The 24,761-nt window shown below is 43.9% G+C and overlaps 1 long non-coding RNA gene across 2 annotated transcripts; it reads right to left on the bottom strand.

The window, feature by feature from the left end:
• Window positions 1–522: 522 nt before the first annotated feature.
• On the bottom strand, window positions 523–23,257 carry LOC309861763. Of its 2 annotated transcripts, XR_014310185.1 has the most exons (6): window positions 22,324–23,257; window positions 19,269–19,394; window positions 16,069–16,218; window positions 13,465–13,590; window positions 1,990–2,151; window positions 523–740 (listed from the first exon to the last, which is right to left on the bottom strand). It is a non-coding gene; the product is annotated as an uncharacterized lncRNA (long non-coding RNA). The 2 variants fall into 2 exon arrangements; XR_014310186.1 differs by lacking the exon at window positions 16,069–16,218.
• Window positions 23,258–24,761: the final 1,504 nt, after the last annotated feature.

The following is a 24,761-nucleotide window of genomic DNA, read 5'->3' as shown; positions in this document are numbered from 1 at the left end:
AGAAGAAATCAAGGAGTTTTGCAGATTTGGACAACTATCTCAAGGTGTTCATAATTGACTATTGAATGAAAAGGCAGGGAATAAACTAGCCTGCCAGATTCCATTTATGCAACTTTGCACACATATCCATTTGCACCAGAAATGTTTGGAAAGATATTCATCAAAATGGCAATAGTGGTTTTCTTTGAGTGCTAGGATATCAGGTGATTATTACCTTTTATGAACACTTTTATGAACCGTTTTAATTTTTTGCAATGAATATGTCTTTTTAAAAAATCTTTAAAGTGTCATAACACGCAACTATGTAGATAAGAGTGGTTAGTTTAGAAGATTTCTAAAGGTGAGTGCATAACATTGTCTGCATGAGGACCCAGGGCAAAGATATGAGAGTAAAATGTAAGCTCTAAAAATAGCTGCCTTCAGTATACCTTGTACAGCCTCTTTAAGAATCATTTGGCAATACCAAGCAGTTCTGAAAATCGATATCCTCTGTGACCCAGTAATTCCACTTCTTGTTATGTACTCTGAAGAATCTCTCATGCATGAGCACAAAAAGATACTGAAAGGGTGTCAGCCACAGCCCTGGAAACTAGAAATGACACAAACATCCATTGTCTGAGTCTGTTTTGGCTGCTATAACAAAATTACCTTAAACTTGGTGGGTTACCAGCAACAAATATTTGTTTCTTACAGCCTGAAAGCCAGGAAGTCCAAGATCATGGGATCAGCAGATTCAGTATCTGGCGAGGGGAGACATTTCACATTTTAGTGTCTAGAACTAGTCACACGTCCCTGCAAGGAGTTCTTTCAAATGAGAATAGAGCTAAATGTATCTTTATGTTGCAATTATTCTTTAAAAGGGGTCATATGTAGCTTTGTCTAAACATGGGAAATCAGATTCTCCACATGTTTCCAATCATTTTTAAAAATGGGCTAAAAAAAATCTTGTAATGATTTCTGGGTGGGTTCAGTAAGCTCATTGTTATGCAAAGAAATTGCATTCAGAAGCAGGAAACTACTTTGTCTAAGAAATCATTTCACTATCCCAGACAGTGGCAATGAGCATTTCTGAAACTCATAGTTCCCTGTACGGAACTGAACCACTGTGGGAAATAGATAGTTAACCCCACACTTCTCCTTTCTCTTAAGCATATTTCACTGTTAATCCCTGCTACTACCAAAGAGTAGAAGCCCTTCTGGGCCTGCACATCTATTTTTGCCTCCACATAACTACAGATTCACTCTTGGTTTGTTTTTTACTGTTCATTTTTATATGTTTAATTGTCATTACAATTTTCTGCAAATATCTGCAAGGCATCTTGCCCTGCAGTTGCTAAAAGGCCTTGTCTATTTAAAGAACCCAAATCTCACCTTATGAGCAGACAGAGGGCCCTCCCTAGCTAGAAAAGCAGTGCTCCTCAGAATCTGGGCACCCTTCAGGAAACATAGTACCAGGCCAGCAGGGGGCCTTGCCTGCAGCATTTGTGTTTTAAGGAAGTATCAGGATACTCTTACTGGGGGAGGCACCAATGAGATAACCTGGGGGGTGAGCCTCCCTGCCTCCCGCCAGAACTTGTGTTCACATTTCAGGCCCTGTGAATTCCGGTTCTGTCTGTGGAGCCATCATTTTCCAGTCACCCTGTGGCAAAATCAGAGCTCCTCTCTACCTCCTCTCTCTTCCCCAGGCCTCAAGGGGAAGATGACCCTGCTTTCTTGGAATCTGCCCTTCCCTGGCCCTTGTCCGGGCTCTCCTCCTTGCATCTGCCTCTTTGCACTTGCTGCCTGGCTCCAGCTTCTCCCACACCCTGAGTCCTCTCCCTCTGCCCTACTGGGACTCCACCTTCCCTCAAAATTGCAGCAGCTCCCCCTACAGGGAAAAGGAGGAAACACAGTGGGGCCTCAGAGCCTTCTCCAATGGATCCAGACATACCCATTTCCCCAACTCTACCCTGCACAGACCCTTAGGCACACTGTGTCATTGACTGTTACCTGGCAGGAGTGCCTTTGGCTCAAACTTCATTTTCACAAAGAGCTTCAGATTTAGACTTCCGACCATAATCTTCAAATGAGGCTATGCGTAGAGTCTCAGAGACAAACTAACACAGGTTCCCATGTGACTACCATAGGTCTCCTGTTTCTGGGCCACGTTATCTGTGGGGAACCATATAATGTGTTTTAGGTAAATGATGTAATTATTCTGTAATTATATTTTTCTGTAATTGTAAGACATAATTATCTAGCATTATATTTTGTGTTAAAGTAGTTTAATTGTTCAGTGTAACATTTTTAAATGTTCACAAATGCTATCACTCTGTTGAACATTTCTTTCTCTTTTTCTCTTATCCTCCTTTCTTCCTCCCTTTTTTTTGGGTGGGGAATGGCAGGGAAGGAGAGTCATTTTTTAACACACAGAATCATTTTTTTGTTTTGTTTTGTTTTGTTTTAATGGCTTGTTTTTCTTTGTTTCTGCCTTGGTATGGCTTTCTCCCCTCCTCCCCCACAGCATCACTAAGCTCCCCCTGCCAAGACTTCTTCCTGCTTCTTCCGGCGAGCTCACACCAGGTTCCCCCAAAGTCTCACCTCCTCACCTTTTAGCCTTGCTACAGTGCACAGTCTCACCTCCCTGCGCTCAGGGGCACCCCTTGAGTGGGCTTGGAATATATTACCTTGAACCTCTGCACAGTCATGTCTTTTCAACTAAACTGGAAGCAGAGCCTGTGTTTCATGCTCAGTTCTTGGATCCATGGCTTCCCTCCAGGTGCCCTGAAATACCGTAAGTCCCACAGTGCCCCATAAGCCTTCACTCAGCCTGCTGAGGATGAAGCTCATCGTGCCTGTCTGTGGACTTCCCTTAGGGGATGTCCTTTAGGATGGACATTCTTTTTTTTTGTTGTTGTTTGTTTGTTTTTTAATAAACATATAATGTATTTTCATCCCCAGGGGTACAGGTCTGTGAATCTTCAGGTTTACACATTTCACAGCACTCATCATAGCACATACCCTCCCCAATGTCCATAACCCCACCAACCTCTCCCGTCCCCCTTCCCCCAGCAACCCTCAGTCTGTTTTTTGAGATTGAGTCTTTAATGGTTTGTCTCCCTCCCGATCCCATCTTCTTTCATTTTTTTCTTTTCCTACCCCCCAAACTCCCCACATTGCATCTCAACTTCCTCATATCAGGGAGATTATATGATAGTTGTCTTTCTCCAATTGACTTATTTCATTAATAATACCCTCTAGTTCCATCCACGTCATCGCAAATGGCAAGATTTCATTTCTTTTGATGGCTGCATAGTATTCCTTTGTATATATACACCACTTCTTCTTTATCCATTCATCTGTTGATGGACATCTAGGTTCTTTCCATAGTTTGGCTATTGTGGACATTGCTGCTATAAACATTCGGGTGCACGTGCCCCTTCGGAGCACCACGTTTGTATCTTTAGGATATACACCCAGTAGTGCAATCGCTGGGTCATAGGGTAGCTCTATTTTCATTTTTTTAAAAGATTTTATTTATTTGACAGAGGGAGATCACCAAGCAGGCAGAGAGGCAGGCAGAGAGAGAGAGGAGGAAGCAGGCTCCCTGCTGAGCAGAGAGCCTGACGTGGGACTCGATCCCAGGACCCCGAGACCATGACCTGAGCTGAAGGTGGTGGCTTAACCAACTGAGCCACCCAGGCGCCCCTCTATTTTCAGTTTTTTGAGGAACCTCCACACTGTTTTCCAGAGTGCTTGCATAGGATGGACATTCTTAACCAGAGGTTAAGAGCACAGGAGTTTCCCTGGAACCCTCCAAAACTGGGCAAAATCTTCTGTGCATGTGCAGTTTTGCTTTGTAAAGAGAACTGCTTTCATCAAAGTCTCAAATTGCCTATGACCTAAAGCACAGAATGAACTCCTGCCCTGAAGGGCTCTGGTGTACAGCACAGAAATGAAGGAAAGAACTCAATTGCCTCATCTGCAAAATGGGAATGAAGATGCATGCCTGCATGTGAAGGATGTCCAGGAAATGGCAATTATTAGTACTCCTGATCTAGTCCCAGAAATTCTTCACAGGAAAGAGTCCCCCACCCCAGTGCCTTAGGTCAGAGGTTTCCAAACTTGGGTAATCATCAGAATCACATGGGGAGCTTTAAACATACAGATTCCTGCCCTCCATTCCAAGCCCAAGGAAAGAATCTCTAGGAGAGAACACAGAGATCAACATCTCTACCCAGCCTCTTCCCTGATAGTTCTGATGGTCAACAGGGTCTGGGAATCATTTCTCCCTTGCTCCCCCAGACTGGCACCCTACCTTCCACTGGACTTCCTCACCCCTGCCTTTACTTGTTCTGAGAAGGACGTGTTCAAGGAAACGGCCAGAGCCTCTGCAAGAACAGCAGGCTGCAAAAGTCTTTCAGAACAAAGAATTAAGTATCTTTATAATTATATCCAGGCCTATATTTAGGCCATGGCTCACATGGCCTCTTGAACTTCAAATAAATATCTATTTTGTTCCTTGTTTAAACAGGTGTAGCAATATCGGGGGATACTAGATTTATCCAGGCAGGAAGGCAGCTCCCACAGCTGTCAGAAAGCACACTGCCCTTTCATTCCTCACAAGAGGAAAAGCTAATTATACTGTCATAGAGCAAAATAAATGTACAATTTCTACCCCTGAGCTCACTGAACCACTCAGGGCAAATTTTTTTCTAAGCTGCTCTCTGGCAGGACTCAGGGCCAGCTGCCTTGGCCCATGCTCAGATGTTTTAGAAGCCACTATAGTGGGCGACTGTGGGTTGGTGAGGCCCCCTGTCCCCAGAATGCCTACACTCTCACTCATACACATGTCCATACACACTCAGTCACACTTCTATCTCATGTACTTGCACTCATACACTAATGGGCAAATTCCTCACACACACCCATGTGATATTCACAGACTTCCACACATGCACACGTGTGCACACACACTTTGGCACGCACACACACATAGACACACCCTTCCTCTGATGCCGGAACATACCGCCCAACCACGAGAGTTTGCTCCTGTGGACTTCAAACTTCCAGTTCACTTTCAAAATCCCTGAAACTTGCCTGTTTTTAGGACTTAAAGTCTCATGTCTGGAACACCCCATCTCCCCTAAAGTCCTGGGCAAATGGAGATATCTGGTCACCCTAAAAAGCATCTTCCCAGGCAGATACCTAATATGCTTTCACAGCCAAGCAGTGTGCTACGAATGTGGGTCTACCTGCTCTCCTGACAGACACCCTCGGGCTCAGACACCAACCACGGTTACTGGCTTCACAGAGCAGATGCACCCAGAGAAATCCTCACAGTGACAGCAGGCTCTGGCAAGGGATAAAACCCAACTGGGTAGGGATCCTTCAGTGATCCTGACTGCACGTTAGAGTGGACCTGTACCTTGATGCCCAGGCCCCACCATACACAGTACGGTTTAATTGCCTGGGGCAGTACCTGGCATTGACAGGTTTCTCTAGCTTCTGAGGTTATTTGAATGCAGTCAGGCTGAGAGTCACTGAACCCAGACCAAGTGCCCATCAGCCAGGTCACTCGCTGGTGCCCTCCTCACCCCTTGCAAGTATGTGTGGGGCTTATAAAGCTGGTGGCACAGCCAAGGTCATGTCAGGAAAGAGGACTACCCAATTTACTCAATCTCCCCACTCTGGGACTTTGAAAATGGACGTTATCCTGTAAACTGATAGAGCCAAGTCCAGTTTGCACATGAACAATGTCTGATTATGCCCCTGGCTGGAGGTTCAACCCAAACCATATTGGCAACTGAAAGGAGCTTTCCAAGCAGCAGTATTGATGGCAGTTTGCCACCTTCAATGGCAGAAAAAGGCGGTTCTCTGACAGTGTGAGAGTGAGCGTTCCTATAGACAGAACAGCCTGGGGATGAAGAACAGTGGCTTAGAGGGGCAGAAAAAGGGTTGGAGGAGATAACAAGGACTCTGGAATTCGCTAAAGTAGAAGGTGTATCCTTTCTCTCCACCGGGAGGCACTGGTGTGGGAACTACACCAAGCCTCAGTTTTACCAAGTGCCTAACAATACCAAGTGCACAAAAAGTTCTTGCTAGTTTATCAGTGACTAAGCACAGGACCTGGCTTAGGGTTGGTGATAAGTTAATGACGGATGACAGCTCTTGAAACAAATGAATGGAAATGCTGTCTTTGTCTTGTACCAGAGTGTTCCCATCAAATCCAGAAGAGAGGATTCTATTCACAAGTCACATAAACAATTAGTTAATGGAGACTACTGATTTCCTGTTGTCATTATAACAAATGACCATGAGCTTAGTGACTTAAAATAATACAAATTTATTGTCTTAGGGTTCTGGAAGTCAGAAGTCTGAAACGGGGTTCACTGGACTAAAATCAACATGTGGGTGAGTTGCATTTCTTCCGGAGGCTCTGGAGGCTGACCCATTCCTTTCCTTTTCCATCTTCTAGGGGCTTTCAGCATTCTTTTGGCCTCTTTCTCCATCTTCAAAGCCAGCAGTTCAGTATCTTAAATATTTCTCTGACTCTGATGTTCCTACCTCCTCCCTGTCAGACTTCGCTGATGCTGCCTCTGGCTGGGCTCATAGCTCCGGATTCCTTGTCACCCACATCACTGCTGATTCATCAGAGGAAGGAGTTCCTGCCACTCTGCTCCCTGGTCTTCTTCAGGGACCTCAGCTTGGCTGGACTCCCACTTTTGAGCATTTCCCAGTTTGGAGTTGAGGTTCCTCTCTGCACCTCTGCAGGTCTGGGGCCTGCTGCCTGGCCCTGAAAGTAGAGAGTGACAGGTGAGGGCCCAAACTTTGGGCTGCTCTGAGATCAAAGAAACTTGTGATCTCACTGGTCCATGGAGGGCCATCTCCCCATCTCAAGGTCATTAACTTAATCTCATCTGCAAAGTCCTTTTTGCTATGCAAGGCAACACATTCACAGGTTCTGGGGAAGAAGAAATAACTTTTGGATGGCCACCATTCGCCTACTACATGGGGACAGCTTTGTCACTTCTTAGTTTTTTATCTTCCAAAAGTTTTCCTCCAGTCTTTGACACCTGCTCCCACTTAGCTGGTAGCAAATGCTGGCAGAAAGCTAAAAACATCACTGAACAAATTAGTATCACCAGAACATTCAAAAACTGCCAGTCAGGAGCTTCCATCATTTCCTCTGGGTGTCTATGTGCATCTGCTTATTGATGGTTGTGATTTCATAGTACATGCCATAGCACAGGCAGAGTTTTTGCTTGTAAAATGGTTTCTAGCACATTTGAGGGGACTAATCAGTGACATGGTAGCCTGCAGAGATGACCTTGACAAGTCTGAGGACCTGTAACTGGCTGTCAGGACTTGAACTTTACAAGGCCACTCTTCCCCTGAGAGGGGAAACTTTGGCAACTCCTCCTGTGTGTTTTTTTTTGTATTTCTGCTCCAGGAAGGAAAGGCCTGAATATGCAGCAAGCTCTTATGTTCTTCAGTTGAGTTGAGAACTTAAATCTGGAGTTTGGACAGGAAACTGGAACGCAGTGGGAGGTCTGTAAGGGTGGAGGATGGGGTGTTTCCAGGCTTTCAAAACACAAAACAGGTGGTTTTCAGCGTTGCTGGCTGGCTGGGGAGAGGTGGGGAGGGGAGGGGTGAATACAAAGTAGGCGGGCTTCTGGATGGGTGGGTCTGGGGCCTGCTGCCTGGGCCTGAAAGTAGAGAGTGACAGGTGAGGGCCCAAACTTCCCTGCCTGCCGCTCTGGAAAATCTTGGGAATGCCAAGAGGTGCAGAGAGGAACCTCAACTCCGAACTGAGAAATGCTCAAAAGTGGGAGTCCAGCCAAGCTGAGGTCCCTGAAGAAGACCAGGGAGCAGAGTGGCAGGAACTCCTTCCTCTGATGAATCAGCAGTGATGTGGGTGACAAGGAATCCGGAGCTATGAGCCCAGCCAGAGGCAGCATCAGCGAAGTCTGACAGGCTTTAATTATTTTAGGGTAAGAAATCTGCGCTTTGTAAACTTGCCAGATGTCTATGCTTTCGTATATTTGATTTCTTGTTTGTTTTACTTTCTGTTGTTGTTGATGATGTTGTTCTGGTAAAACTCTAAATAAGAAGAGTGTCACAAAGCCCTTGCCCTTTCCTGGGAAAGCCCAGCAGGAGAATCAAGGAATCCTTATGCAGCTGAGGCCCCTGGTGAGGTAAAACATAAGAATGTGACCAATCTCCACTCCAGCAGGGGCGTCTCTGCTCATGAACCTCCTTGGAAGTCTTTAATTACCTTTTGAACACATTGTGTGAATGAGAGAAATGGTGATTTTAGTGACACATTAAGCATAGGGACAATAAGCACAGACCCTGAAACACACAACCTAGCCATGTCCCATCCTAATCCTCCAGAAGGCTGGATGACAGTGCTTTTTAAAGTAGCTTGGCAGGTCATGCAAAATGCCGCCTGGCTCCCCTAAGGGCCTTAGCTGCCCATTTTCTCTTTACCCTCTCTAGCCCTTATACAAACAAAAAATAAATAAAAGTCTACAGTCTTTGCAACAGACCTGCCTGACATCAATTAACACTAACCTCTGGCAAGTGGCAATCCTCACAGAAGCTCCAAGATGTTTTCAACATGAGGCTTGTAATGCGCTCTCTAAAGTCGGAGTATGAGTAAAGTATGCGTATGCTAACGGCCATTTTCCTGACAAGGCGACAGGCTCGAGATACTAAATGGTGAAACTAGTTAAGTGATCCTGTGAGAAAGGGATAAATCTGTGCACAGAATAAGGTCCAACGGCCCCCATTCCCTGCATGTTCCACAAGACATTTGAAATCTCTCAGTCAAGCATGTAGCAAATGGGTGTCCCAGGACTGGCAATTGACTGATCAGTCCCTGAGCTCACATTCCAAGCTATTGTCTAGAGAACATCTCCACAGTTCACACTTGAGGGGGCAGGGGGAGTGGCAGCAGAGAGAAGGGCTGGGTAATTCATTCAGGAGCTGCAAGCTGAGAAACAGACTTGGTAAGCAAATACTTCAAAGCTCACTAGAGAACTCCCATAAAACACAGACCCTCTGCAGCAACCAGGGAGTGATTTAAATCCACTTGGAATTTCTAGGAGGAAGGAGTAAGACGTATCAACTCTGTTCAGAGCCTCATGAATAATTTCACCTGACACAGGACACTGAACAAGCAGAAACCTGGGACGTACAAAGGACAATAGGTCTCCAACTAATCTTTGTTACTCAAGTCTTATTCCTAAGTGAGGAACCAGGGTGGGTAAGGGAAGCCCCGACAGGAAGTTCACCATGTTTAGACTCATCATCATTATCATCATTATTTGTCTTTGTGAGAGAAATGTTGAATAGGAAACATTTTCTGGCAGCCATCACCTCACTGGCTGCATTAGCTAAGTGAAAGGTGGGGGCACCCACCGATTACCAGAATGTGGACCTCATTTGTGACTCTCTCTGGGCCAGCAGACAGCCAAAGGGGGACTTCAAATGCAGTAAACACCTAAGCCCTGATCTGCAAAGGTGGTGGCTACAAGTTACTCGCGTGGCCTTAAACCCCAGGCTGCGAAACCCTCACACTCCTCCTTCTCCGTCCACACTGGAGACTGTCCCCACCCTTCAGAGGCTCATCAAGTCATTGTAAGGAAGCAGCCAGCCCTGGCCTTGTGAAAAGTGTGTCCCTGCCATCCTCCCCACAGGCGCGGCATGGGACATCGCCCCATGCCCCATGTTGCGGCATCACCCCTGTCCCCCCTCGAATAGCAGCCCTTCCTTCCCACCCAAGCGCAGCGCATCCACGCAGGACCCAGGTACCCACTGCCGAAGTGGCAGTGCTGGCGGCCCTGGCAGCCACGACCGAGAGGTCGTGCTGCTTTCCCCCCGATGGCCGCAGGGGGGCAGGAAAGAAGGACTAAGAACAGTGGCGGAGGAGCCAGGGGCGCGCGGGTGAGGATGAGGGGAGGCGGGGGCTCGGGCGGCCGGGCCGCTGGTGAGCGGGGAGCTCGGAAACCGCCCCTCGGGGAGAGCTCGGCGCGAGACCCCCCAGACCCCCCGCCGTCAGGCGCCTACACACCCGGCTATACCCCGCAGCGGCTCTAGATGCACCCCTCCTTCCGGCCGCTGCCCGGCCAGCGCGAGGGACGCTCGGGAGCGGGAGAACTGTGCGGGCCGAGGGGCCCAGCAGCCAACGAGAGCCAGGGGCAATCACGGTAGCCTCCGTGGGGAAGGTCCTTGCGTGCCTTCTTTGCCAAGGTCCACATCCGCCCTCCCAGCCTCTGGCGCTGGGCATTACTTTCGGGTTGACGATATGGAGTCCCGGAGGTGGCGTGGGCCGAGGGGACATAATTCTGAACATGACTCAGTTATGCTAATCCTGAGCTCTGTGGTTCAGAGTTGAAATTCAGGAGCCAGCTTTTCACATCTAATTGACTGGTCACCCCTCCTTGTTCTGTTTTTGCCAACCGTAGCTCCTCCACGCTGGTCTTTTATCTCTTAGTATAGTACAGACTTCCACAGATTTCCATCATCCCACCCCAAAACTTTACAGTAAACGGGCTCTCTTCCCTTCATCAAATTGTCTCCACTTCTCCTCTTCCTGCTTCCAAATTTAATTCCTGACACATCTGAACCAAAACTCTCCAAAAGTTATGTGGAGAGAACCCAACATAAACGGAAATGGCCCAGGAAAAGGGGGAAGGAGATGAGGCTATCAAAAATCAAACTGTGTGTGTGTGTGTGTGTGTGTGTGTGTGTGTGTGTTTTACCTAGTAGACATTAAACTACTTCATACAATGTTTCATCTGCTAGAAAACATTATTCTAAAATGACTTGCACTGATTTGTTTCACTGATATTTATTTTGAAATTTCAGATAACCCTTATATAGACCATGTACAACTTTTATGTTCATTAAAATTACACCTAGGGGGTGGCTGGGTGGTTCATTCGGGTTAAGCAGTTAAGTGGCTGCTGAGGTCAAGATTACAGTGTCCTGGGATGGAGCCCCTTCTCAGGCTCTGCACTCACCAGGAGTAGTCAGCGTGTCCCTACCCATCTCCCTCTGCCCCTCCACCTCCTACTGCTCTCTCTTTTTCTCTCTCTAATAAATAAAATCTTAAAAAACAAACTACACCTGGGTTCAAAAAGATAGTGAGACATTGCTGTTATGACCTTAATAAGCCACTGTATTAGAAAAACCAGAAAGCAGCAAGAGGAGAAACCAATAAAATGCAAGCCAGTGGGATTTACAAAATGGTCCTAAAAACAGTCTTTGTTTCCTCTTCCTTTCCTCATCCTGTTAGCAAATTCTGTTCAAGTGAGGAGAGAGCACTTGGATCAATCCACTGCCTGGTCCTTCTTACTATGAGCCAGGAAAGCAGGCTTCTGATTATAGCTTTGTCTTGTTCACCCTGGATGAACACACAGCTGGTCACACTGGGCAGACAGCATGGTCTGAGTGTGGCAGCACCACCAAACAGCACGGCCCTTACTCCTGGAAACCCAGTGCTCCCAGGGTGTGGCTCTGTGGGTTGCTCCTTTATGCTAGGCTCCAGGGCCTTTCAGCTCCTCAGCATCTGCTTTTCTACCTTGGCCATGGCCCAGGCTCCTGATTTTTCAGTTTCCTTTCTCCTGGCTTCTTTTCCAGCAGTTTGGCTGATTCCTTAACTTCTCCATCAGAGGGTGGTCAGGAGAATAGGGAGCTTGAAACTCCACTCAGCTCTTCTTAATGGTCCTTCGAGTGCTGGGCTTGGTGGGAAAAGAGCCACACTGTTGGCTAAAATGAGATTTTGGGATTATCTGTGGATTTAATCTGGTCTTCTCACATCTACCATTTCCACAAATAATTAGAGATTACTAGATACATTCAGAAGTTGCATTAGCCTTAAAGAATTTGGAGAAAATCTAAATAGGCTTAAATACCATCTTGGAGTCCAGAATGTTAAGCTCTATGCTCCAGATAATTAACATTTTTAAGGCCTTCCCCCACTCCGCCCCTAGAACCCTGTGGTTAAAACCACTACTAGGAAGCAATTTACTGAACACATTTTATATATATAATATATAATATATTTTGCAGGAAGGGTGAGCAGAGTAGAGAAGCAGTAAATGTACTACTGTTGGATAAAGAGAGATTAGGCCAGGCAGCGATGGCATTTTGAAACTTTTCTATCATCAGAACATATATTCTGATGTCGGAAGTTTGAGAGGATTTTTGATATTAACCTATGTGGGAGGCAGGTAGAAGACGATTTGCAGAGCTATGTTCTCTCTGTGGGCACAAGAATGCTGCCCCTCCTCCTGGAAAGCACCCTGGACACAGAGTGTCCATCCAGAGCAGTGGGTGATGCTCACTGAGCCAGCAGGGCCCTTCCTCCATACTCCGAGGGCCCCTTCCAGGGAGCAGCAATGGCCTTCTTTTGATTTTTCAAAAGAAAACCCAGTGGGAGTCCTCCATTAGCAGTGACATGAAAATGGCATTCTATTATTGCAGGGTGGTAGAGAATATGGTAATAATAGTATCTTGTGCTTCTGAGTGTTTAACAGTTTTCAAAGCAATTTTGTATTTGTTCTCTTATTTGATGTTCATAGGAACTGTGAGGTAAGGATGTACAGTATGATCATCTCCATTTCTTTCTGATGAGGAAGTTAGCCACAGTCAGAAAGCCAGTAAAGAGCAAAGTAGAATTAGAATTCAGTCTTTCTGACATGCCTTTCTGATGTGCCATTAAAGTTCTGTACTAAGGGTGCATGGGTGGCCTGGTCGGTTAAGCATCTGCCTTTGGCTCAGGTCATGATCTCAGGGTCCTGGGATTGAGCCCCACTTGGGAGAGCGGGGGGGTCTCTGCTCAGCAGGGAGCCTGCTTCCCCCTCTCTCTCTGCCTGCCTCTCTACCTACTTGTGATCTCTCTCTCTGTCAAATAAATAAATAAAATCTTTAATAAATACATTAATAAAACCTTTTAAAAATAAATAATAAAGTTCTGTGGTAAAATATCATAGTTATATAACTGCATTATCACACCTGCTCTATGTTCATTAAATACCCTGTACTCAAGCATGCTCATTTTATACTGATTTAATTAAGCAAATTACACTTGTGAAAAAATTTGTGTCCTTTCTAACACTCTGTCTCCTTTGGAATACCATTATTGAAGCTCTGCCCTTTATTTGTATTTCCTCTCCTTAATAATCAGCAAGGTGTTAAGCTAGTCATGTGGGACAATTTCCCAAAGTCACTTAAATTGACTTAGAAAATGCCACCCAGTGTTCACCTTATCCCATAGCTCTTCTTTTCCATTACTAGAATCTGAGTGCATAGTAAGATATTCCCCAAACAAATGGGCCAAGATCACACCTTACCAAGAGCAAACAAAGCAAGCAAAAAACTCTGCCACAAATGAAATGTCTAGTAGCATCACAACTGTAAGTTTTATACTTATTGATATTTTTAGAAAGATTGATAAGAAATTCTCTGACATACCCACGTGGTGATAGTCCAATTCATGCTCAAAAGAGCACTTCAGATTTTTCCATCAACACCATTCACATTTTAGAAGAATGACTTTGCAGGGGCCTCCCCAAAGAATTTCCTTAAACCTTTGCCAACCTGCAGGGAGAAGGAGTGGAGATATTACATAAATATCTACATTGAGTTCTTGGATAGAGTTGCACAATGGCCATATATGGTGAAAGGTAGATTTTCCCTTGTGACTATACTCTTGGAATATGTTAAATGCATATGTCTCCATTTCTGCTCTCAAGAAGCTGGCGTACAGATGTTTAGTATTGGGGTGGTAGAAACACTGCTGTCTACAGTTTACATGATGTCTAATAGGTCTCTAGAATGTGCTTAAAAGGCAATGTTCAGAATTAGGCCTCTAACCTTCTTTGACGTAATTGTCTTTCTTTGGAGTCACATCTTGAAGGAAAGGATGAAGATTTGGAAAGGGCATTAATTTTCTCAACCAGACTTACTATTTTCCTTCTGTGCTTTATGTAATCCTTTAAACTCAATAAAATTCAGCTAATTATGGATTTCTACCTGAATAATGTTGCCATTTGAGTGGCTGCATGTCACTGTTTCTTTTTTCTGACCCCCTGTCAGGCCAATTCTGCCTGATTTCACTCATGTGCTGCTGCTTTTTATAATCTGAACATTATTTCCACTCAAATGTTTCCAGCTTTGCAGAAAACCTAGGAATCTGAAAGGGGGGGGGAACCTCTCTTAACTATTACTTGGATAATTATCATTTGGAGTTATTCTGATTTTTTTCTGCAAAAAGGATACTATGAGAAGAACATTTGAAAAAAAGTGAAAGGTTTTAGTTTGAAAGCTAAAATTTTCTAACATTTTAAACAGAGCTTAGGCAGTCTCTCTGGTAATTAAAATATGATTTCCCCCTCTATTTCCTATGCTCAATAAACTCAACTATTACAATATATTTTGAAAAGTACAACACTGAGTCTAGGGCATTAAACAAAGAAATTAAAAGGCTTTGAGAGGATTTTTAAAGATCCAGTTTCCTAATATGTAAAATGGACCCTGGAAAGACTTTATGGTGTATAATATGTTTTTTCCCTATTTTCTAAATGCAATAATCTCTAACTGCCACTTGATCATTAGAGATTTATATTCACTATAATTTATGTCAACTTATATCTGGGATTCCTTTTTTTTCCCACAACATTTGGCAGCAAACTGCTGGTGGAAACTAGAATGTTTCACATTAGCAGCCCTCTTAAATTATTTCTGTGAAATAATTTACTGTGGATTACAAATTCTTATATGGCATTTCAAGTTAATGATTAGGCAGAGAGATATATCAAAAATACGATTAGTCACATATGTACCTGACTTGCATGGCTTTAACTCTATGTGTGTTTCACAAGAATTGTTTTTCAAAAAGATACTTCAGGGCTTCTCTTCTATATTTTTCCAAAGAAAGCCAAAAGATTTTTAAAGGAAAAAAAAAAAAGAGATATACATGCTCTTATAAACTATCTCCTCTAATTCAATATCTTTAAAGTTATTTTCCATTTCGTGATGGCCACTGACAGCACAGGTACTACTGTGTGGTCTGAAACTATAAGATCTCACAGTGGTGAAGACTTCTTGCAGCATGCTTTGAAGTCAAGATGTAAAAATCCTGAGAAAACATTAGATTTTTAATGAAAACTGTAATGTCTCTCTTTCACTGCAAGGAATTAGCCATGAAATGGTGTACCCCCAACAGAACACAAAATGAAACGGAACCAGGCACTCCTCGTTCAAATCTCAGAATGAGCTACTCCCTAACTCATTTTCATTTTCCTACATAGTTACGGTTAAAGCCTTTAGAGATTTCTTTGTTCAATTTCCTTTATCACCCAGGGAAGTAAGGTTAAGTAAGTGTGGCTATGAAAGTTGGGTTCCAATTTTATTTGTATAGGAAGGAGCTCCCAGATCATTTCTTTTGTATCTCAGACAGATATTTCTTTTTCTCTTTCCTTCCTCGCTTTTCCTCTTTAACAGTCGTTCTCTTAACTCAGCTATTTATGATTCATTTCATGAAAGGCCAGGTTTTCTCTGAGGGTACTATAATGTCTTACAGTGGTTTTAGAGACCAGCAGCAAAAAGGAACTACTACTTTCTTTGGTGTTGTAAAATAAAGTCATGGTTAAGAGCCTACAACCTGCAATAAACTATTAAAAAAGGAATTTATGATGGCTGGTTATTATCCTCCTGAAATAATGTTGTTACAAGTCTGCCCTTGTCAGTCATCTGCAGGATCACATACTGGATCTCAAACAAAGGGAGGGTCTGGATCCACACAGGGGCTCATGGCAATTTACCCAAGGATGGGATGGCCTCGCCTGATAGTCCCTTATGCCCTTCATCACCTTTTCAAAGCAAGAGAATAATAGCCACATGTGTATTTTATCCTGATTGCACTCAAAGGCACCTGTTTGTGAGTCTGGGTTTGAATTGCAATTTCAAAAAATATTTGCATGGCCAGTGACAGCAAATTATGTGGGAGTGCCTTGGGGCCACTGGGGCACCAGCAGGCAAGGCTTTCAGAAAGACAACTGGAAGCATCATGCATACCCTGAAAACTGCTTGTCAACTCTTTTCCTTCTTTTTAACATTAATTTAAGTCCTCAGAAGAACTGCTTTTTCCTTTCCTTGCTTTGCAAGCACTTTCCTTCGCTAAAGCTGGGTCTGTCTGGCAAGCTCCTTGTGAGTCCTCTTTGGCATCTGGCAAGGTAGAGAGGAAGAGCATCCTATCACGCTGCTGAATGTGGTTGGGGGTGGTGGGGGAAGGAACAGGATTATTCACCAGAGGCTGAATTAGGCTAAGGCTCAGGAACTGGAACAGGTCTGCTCAAGATGCACAATCACCAAAGGTAGAGGGTCTGGCTCAGAGAGAGAGAGTTAGAGAGAATGAAGAATAACGAGATTGTGTGTGGCTTGGGAAGGATGGGAGATGGTCTAGTGGGTGGATAAGGAGGTCGAAGGGTTGAGAAGGAGGAGGATTAAAGAGGAGACAAAGGCCTGAAAATGGTTTGATTGATTTCTAAGAGTAGAAGATAAAAAATTCCAGGTTCTAAACCCTTATAATGTAAATCATCATTTCCTAAAGAAAGTAATAGAATTTCTCTGGTAAAGTAATAGGTTTCTTTATTTAAAAAAAAAAATTTATGTTGTGCCTGAAAATGTGAAAAAATATAAACTCTCCAAGAGTTGGATGGATATTGCTTAATATTAAATGTTAAAGAACAGAAAATTGGCTTTAAAATGAGAATAAAAGTGAAAAACCAAGAACCATCACTTCCTAGACCTTCATTTAAATAAGCCCACTCTAACATACTGTGCTGTTCATGACTTGTTTCAGAAAGTTATCAGAAGCATCTGTTAAGTATGTTTTGGAAAGCCAACTTGCTTAGTTCTGTGAAGCAATGTCTGGGTCAGTGCCTATGGAAAACAGAATAGCACACACACGATTCTAATCCCGTTATTTTGAAAACTTGGAAAAGCTTTGGTATCATCTGAAATGGCTGATTTTCTTTTGTGTACTTAGAAGAACATTAACAATTTTTTAGGAAAAAATTATGTAGATTTAGAAAATTGAAAACCAAAATCTAGAATTGAAATCATCACTTAACATAAAGCCCTGATTTTTAATTGTCTCAGTATCAGTGACATCACTTTACCATTCCCTCATAGGATTAAAATTCATCTCCAAAGGAAAATCTAAAATCCATGAAAATAGTGTTATAAAAATTTGGAAATTAAAGATCCCATAGAAATGAATATAATAAAAGAATACCTGTCAGCTGCTAAAGTAATGCTGATTTATACACTAGTAACCTGTACGGCTTTTTGATACAAATTTTCAGAGCAGCCACTATCCACTACTGTTTATGGAATGATGGCCTGTATAGCCAGTACTTGCCCTACACTTAATCACCCAATAAATCCAAAGTTGGAATATTTTCAACAACATTCACCAGGGGTCACCTTTAAGTGACTGGAACCATCAGTGATAGCCTTTTAAAAGACCATCTATTTTTGGTCAAAATGTAACTACAAAAATCATTCCCCTTCGAAGTGCTATGTATTAATTATATCTGCAATCATGCTGTCAAAATAAAGTGTCTTTAAGACAGGAGAGAATTTCTTACTTAACTGTAGAAGAAAAGCACAAAAGATGATGTTCATTTTGTAACGTGCTCTTATTCCATAATTATCTGTACAGTCAGAGCAAAAGAGACTCAGATGAGTGGCCGTCTGGTCAAAAGATAGAAATTGATATGTTTAGCCATTGAAAACTTATAAGAACTTGTCACTGTATTAGAAAAATACAATCCAATAGAAAATACAGTTTTCTAAAATGTTTTTCTAATTATCACCTTGGCTCTCTGTGGTTCTGCAAATACAAATAAATAGAAAGCTAAGTTCTTCATTTCTTCCCAACTCCCAGCTTAGCTACAAAACTCCTAAATGAAAACACAGTTTTCTGTGTTGTTGAAGTCAGGAGTGATGATGACCAGAGACGTAAGGATTCCAGGAAAGGCTGTGGAGGGGCGCAGAGGACTGTGGGAGCAATTAGGGGGTGTGCTGGAGACTGCTCCTTTGTCTCAAATTGTCTACTTATATTGATCCACTTGCCACACTCTGCTATTTCAAAGAGTAGAAGGGCTGATGTTGGTTGGATACCACAAGAAATGCTGAACTTGGAATCACCAGCATCACCATTGCTCCCTGGTAGCAAGAAAATGCTGAAGTGAGCAGTTGCTGAATCAAAATATTAGAGCTGGAGGGGACATTAACGTAGTTTCTCTGGATACAGAGAAATACAGTTTCCTAAGTGTATCCACTTCTCTGGATACAGAGAATCTCTGGAAATAGAGTAACTCTTGACTCTCAATCCACAGTTGTTTAATAAGGAAATATCACAAATTGGTTTAGCTAAGGGGTTATAGATTTTAACATATTTTGTAAGATTTACACCTAAATAGTTCATGGTTTTCTAGATCATAAATTAGAGTCCAGCTCCCTAGAGTCCTAAATTAAACATAAAGCACTTGTCTCCCATCTGAGCCACAGAGACCAGTGTTGTCCAAAAGAAATACAATGTGAGCCACACATGCTATTTAAAATTTTCTGGTAGTCACATTGCTTTTTTAAAGAGTGGGAGGGAGAGAAAGAGAAAACGAGAGCACTAATGGGGGGGGGGCAGAGGGAGAAGGAGAGACAGAATCTTTTTTTTTTTTTAATTTATTTATTTGACAGAGATCACAAGTAGGCAGAGAGGCAGACAGAGAGAGAGGAGGAAGCAGGCTCGCTCCCCGCAGAGCAGAAAGCCCAATGTGGGGCTCAATCCCAGGACCCTGGGATCATGACCTGAGCTGAAGGCAGTGGCTTTAACCCACTGAGCCACCCAGGCACCCCGAGAGACAGAATGTTAAGGCTCCACACAGGCTTGATCTCACAACCCTGAGATTGTGACCTGAACCAAAATCAAGAGTCAGACACTCAACCGAATAAGCCACCTAGAGAGCCACACTGTAAAAAGTAAAAACTGAAATTAATTTTCACAATTGTGTATTGGTTATTTATTGCTGTATAACAAGTTACTCCCAAACTTAGCTTGAAACAGACATTTACTATCTTAGAGTTGCTGTGCATCGGTGATTTAGCTGGATCATTTCTGGCTTAGGGTTACTCCTGGGTTGGCAGTCATACTATTGGCTGGGCTACACTGACTGGGGCCAGAGGGTCTGTTTCCAAAAAGTGTTACTCACATGGCCAGCCTTTGGTGCTGGCTATTGGCCAACATGCCTCAGTTCTCCTCCATGTGACTTCTCATCCTCCAGGGCCTCTCATCTCCATTTGGCATCTTCAGCATGTCCGTTATTGGTGAGAGGGCTCTAAACAGAAGAGAGGGAACAAGCTAATGTAGGGGAGAAAGAGCATCCGAGATAGAAGCTGTGTTTTGTAGATTTTGAAATCTCATCTTAGAAGTTATATTCTATCATTCCTGCTATTTTTCATTTGTTAGCATTGACCTGTTATGTCCAGTTTACATTCTTGGGGAGGGAATTACATGTATAGGTTATTGGGAATCATCTTAAAAGTAGTCTACCACAACTCTGTTTTAATTACCACAATATACCTAAAGTTTTATAGCATTATAGAATCAATACAACAATTGTTAATGAGATACCTTGTATTCTTTTTTTTTTTCATCTTAAGTCTTCAAAATCTAATAAGTATTTTACACTTACACTATATCTCCATTGGACGAGCCACATTCCAAGCACACGTGGTCACGTGTGGCTCATAGCTATGATAGCAGAGCATGTATCTAGATGTTCTGGAGGCCCCTAAAGACCCAAAGACCCTGATGAAGGAGAGCTTCTCTCCCAGGAACTGAAAAATTGAAGTGACTTACCTGATCCATATCAAGTATTTACCATGTCCAGGCACGGTGCTAAGTATGGGGAACCCTAATTCAGTAAAATCATTGTGCCTGACCTAAAGGAACTCAGTCAGACAAATAAGAAGCTAAATTCTAAATATGCATCAACCGGGGGTACCTGAGTGGCTCAGTGGGTTAAAGCCTCTGCCTTCGGCTCAGGTCATGATCCCAGGGTTGTGGGATCAAACCCCCTCATCGGGCTCTCTGCTCAGCAGGGAGCCTGCTTCCCCCACTTTCTCTGTCTGCCTCTCTGCTTACTTGTCATCTCTGTCAAATAAATAAATAAAATCTTTTAAAAAAATAAATAAATATGCATCAACCATTCTGGGCCTGCTTCAGGGAACTTTAACCCAAGATGGGTCCTAGAATGAAGAACTCAAGTCTCTCCCCATTCCTTGGGAAGGTAGATAACCCAGAATCTTTTTAGCCCAGCAAAAACCTCCGACAATGACCACATAGATCATTCACCCCCGGCCCAACTGGGGACTATGTCTCCAGCCCTAAGCTGGAGCCCATATGTTGGCCTGAAATTTGATTTGCCTTGGACATGGAGCAAATTAAATATTTGTTTAACTCAGAACATTGTACTTTCCACTATTCTCCATAAGCAAGACCTGTAAGGGAAGAGAGATCTAGGGGCTAACTTAACTATTTCAGGTTTCTTGGGTGCTTTGGAGGTACATGTCATAGTTGCACCAAACCTCATACACATGCAACTAAATGTATATGGAAGAAAAGTTCTAAATGATCTTACCAGCTATGAATTGATGTAGCAGTAGGGAGCATTATTTTTAGTCTAGTCTCTGTTCTAACTCTGATAATGCAAATATCTTTTGCTTTTGCAAAATGTACATATGTATTTGACTTGAATATTCCCTCACAGTTTGTGTCCTGAAGTGTATCTGTGTTGTTATAAGCATAACTCTGCACACCCAGGACCTACCAGAGGAGCTTCCCATCTCCCAAAATAGCACTTACATTCTATTAATTAATGGTGATATACCTGGCAGTCCAGTTAAAGAATTCTGGGGTTCATTTGGTTGAAATACAATATACTTTTCATTAGCAGAGGGGGGAAAGTAGTTTTCTGAGTGGCTTTTCTACCAATGTCAATAGTAGTCACTTACTTTCAAGTTAGAGGAAAATCATCCTGCCTCAGTACAAAGAAATCAGTTTCACTCAGAAGGCATCTGGAAAAATAATCTTGATACTATCTTTCCCCATTGCTTGCCTTCATAAAAATATTGTTTAGGGGGAAAAAATGTGTGAAGACAGTTTCAAGTGAAGGACTACACACAAAACATGTCTTTCTTACACGTATATCTCATTTCCAAGTTTTTATCATATATATATGTATATACATATATACATATACATATACATATATATATATATATATATATATATATATATATACTGTTTCATCAAGGTTATTGTACCTGTATCTTTAAAAATATCTTTGTTCCACAATGTGGACACACACACACACACACACACACACATATATACCTGATAACACATCTCATTTCTGTGCTCAATAATGTCATGATTCTAGTTGAGCTGCCATAGGCTAAGGCTCAAACATTTAATCTGGAAAAACAGTCAGGCTGTCTGGAACATAGGAAAACCCCTTATGCTGTTCTGCTGGAATTTGAAGAGTGAGAGTAAAGCTTCTGTTCTGTGTAAATCTGTCTAAATGTAGTGTTTTACAGTATCAGGCACTACTCTAGGAGCCAAGAACTGACTTGGCCTAAAGGCCCCTGCAAGAAGACAAACCTAACCCTACCCCCAGTACCCTGGAGTCAGCTTAGAGAAATAAATGAATTTTAAACATCTCATTGTGAATACTAGTATGCACATCATTTTTTCACATGTAGAGTAGCTTCATCTAAAAGCACAGTTTGTTCCTGTTTTGGAGATTCTAAATAAAAGAAAACAGCGTTTTGATTGGTCTTTGGGAAGGCCAGCATGCTCAAGCATAGCACATGTGATGGGATCCACAACTATTTTTGCTGAGTTTTAGAATGCAAATTTGAGCCCACAGTATGCACTCTAGCAAATATATATATGCCTCTATGTACAGACTGATAGATACCACCCACAAACATAAAATGTGCAGAAGGGCAGTGGCAAAAATACCTCTAATTTTTTTTTATAGCTTTGGTTGATATTTATTCTAACCTAACCCACAAAAGAAACGTTTCATCGCTGTAGTAGTGCCAGGCAGTGTGAAGGACCGGGTGTGCGCAGCTCTTTGGAGAAAGAGGGGGACTCCTTTAGCCTTTTCCATCTGAATTTTTATTTGCTTCTTAAAAGTAGAAGCTGAGTTCATCAGCTAAACCGCTAGACTTGAGATTTGCTCTAAAACTGTAACTCACCCCGTTTGGTAGGCGTAGGAGGTTGCCAGCAATGTCCCCGGGGCTTCCAGTTCCATGGAACGTTCGCGCGACCTGTTTACCCGACCCGCTTTGGCGCGAACTGGAGCTTCCCATCCAGAGAAAGATCTTGTTTGCTGCCCTCTCTCCCAACCCCCAGGCCGACCGTGCGGCGCGAATCCCGAGAAACGCGCCCTCAGCAGGGCCCTGAAGCGAGCTGGGCCCGGCGCCTCCCCAGCGGGAGGCGGGAGCAGGCCCTGGCTCGCCGGCTCGGCTGGAAGAACGATCTTGACATTGCGCCCTTCTCGCCGCGACTCGTAGGGCACAAGAGCAACTGCAGCCGGTCCTGACCCGCGCTGGGAGACCGAGACTGCTGGACGCGGCCTCCCACGCGGTGCTCACAGACCTCCGGGCACTGGTCAGCGTAGCGCTCTCATGGGGTCACAAGGGGTGGTTGTGGGGGGAACCCCTGCCTCCTGGCTGGAGGCCTTTACGCCCGGGTCTCCCCACTCAGACCTTCGAGAGAGACTTTCCAAAAAAGCCCTAAGCGGGAGGACATTCGTGATGACGCGGATTGTCCCCACTGTTCAAGTGGCGCGTCCACGCGGACCCCGCGCAACGTAGCACTAGCTGGCCTCCACGGGGGTCGGAGGGGTTCGGTGGCCGCCCTGGCGGCGACTTGTGGAGCAAAACTAGTATGTTTCGAACCCCTAAATGAATGTATCGTAAAACTCAAGATTAGGCACCGAGTCCTTCACTGTCCTTCCCTGCTCTCCCTCTTCTCAAGCCCGGGGAGGGGCGCTAGCAATTCTCAACTCCGAACTGGGCGGGTTAAAGTTCTCCCGCGCTCCAGGAGGCGACCACCCGCCTCGCCGCAGCCCGCCAGGCCCAATCGCCCGCCCCCCGCACCGCGCTCCCGGCGCGCCCTGAAGGCGTAGCCAACTGAGTAACGCCGAAACGCCGGCGCGGAAACTCAGACGTATTACGTCATTTTCACACCTCCTTTCTCGGATTGTCTCGCGTATTTTGAGCCCACCGGGGAAACGCGCCCACACCGCCGCTTAAGCAAAAGTGTTAAAATTTCGAGGAAGTGTAGATTCGACGGAAATTCTTATTTTCCTCAGCATCAGTTGTAGTTTCTTCGTCAAATAATCTCATCTTTTGGCCAAGGTTCTGAAACTGAATATTAAATATCATAGCTTTTATATGTTGTTGAAACCAGTGTGGTGTAATAAAGTGTAAGCAGTATTAAATCTCAAAACCAAAACAATACCCTCAACCAAAAGCTTCTCTTTAGGGCAGCCTGATTAAGCAGCCGGAGAGAGAAGAGGGAGGATTTCGGAATCACCAGAAAGGAGCAGGAAGGTCTCCCTTGCTGTCATCAGAATATTACACGCACCGACTTCTAGAACAAATAAATAAAGCACTGATTGCCTCTAAACCTGAGGTCTCGCATGGAAAAAAAAATGTGATGGAGTCTGCAGATTCAGAGAACTTCACCATTGCAATGCAAGGAAGAGGGCCCAGTACTTTGCAATTAAGGCTTTTAAATTTCCTGACTTTCTGGGGAGGAGGGGGGGGGGGAGTCATCCTTATATGGCAAAGGAACACAACACTTTTCCTTGTTTAGAATCTTCCCAACTGTCCTCTGGCCAAGGAAATTATCAGAAACCTATAATTAGAAAAATTTAGAAAGGTACCTACAGTTTTAAGCTGTATTTTGTATTTAATCCTCAACAGGCTGAGGATATTTTAATAAATAATGAAAATAGATATTCAGCAAATAGCATTCTTTCTCTATCTGTTAGAAACGTTGCTCTCATAGGATTTTCCCAAAATCGTAGGGATGGAAGGAAAGAAAAATGTGAGCAAGCGCGCGTTTTGCTGGCCTAGTAAACTTACTGATATAAAATCTTTGTCTCCATTGCAGTAATGTCTAGAGTCAAAACTGGCTGTGCTTGGCTTGCTAAACTGGGTTTCTGCTGTATGGACTCAGAACCAGGAGTGAGTTTAGCTGATCCCTGTGGGGTGGGTACTAAGTCTAACGCCCCTGTGGAGAACCCAGGTGGCCACAGTGATCCAGTGAGAAGCCCAGAGGTCACCCCAGCCACTTCACTCAGTTACAGGCCTTAACCGGAAAAACATCTAACCTTGAGTTCTTTGTTTTGTTTTGTTTTAAGGCACACCGTTTTCACAAGCCAGAGCCTCTCATCTAGAGCAGCAGGCCCCAGCGCGTGTCCTCTGCTGCGTGGGGAGGGCCTGGCAGCTGGTGGATCTGTCTGGGCCACAGCTGCAGGGTCGGGAGCTCCTCTCAGACTCGGCTTCTTTCAGAAAACTCTTTTCTTGTCGGATGTGGTTTCCCTTTAATTAATCACTCATGCCCGCGTGTCCGCAGCGCAGCTTCCCCACTCTTCCCCCAGTCCCACATATGATCGTATTTG

The sequence above is a fragment of the Mustela nivalis genome, assembly GCF_964662115.1.
Source record: "Mustela nivalis genome assembly, chromosome: 3".
NCBI lineage: Eukaryota > Metazoa > Chordata > Mammalia > Carnivora > Mustelidae > Mustela > Mustela nivalis.
Note: the sequence above shows the minus strand (reverse complement) of the source record. Positions and strands in the feature narration are given on the sequence as shown.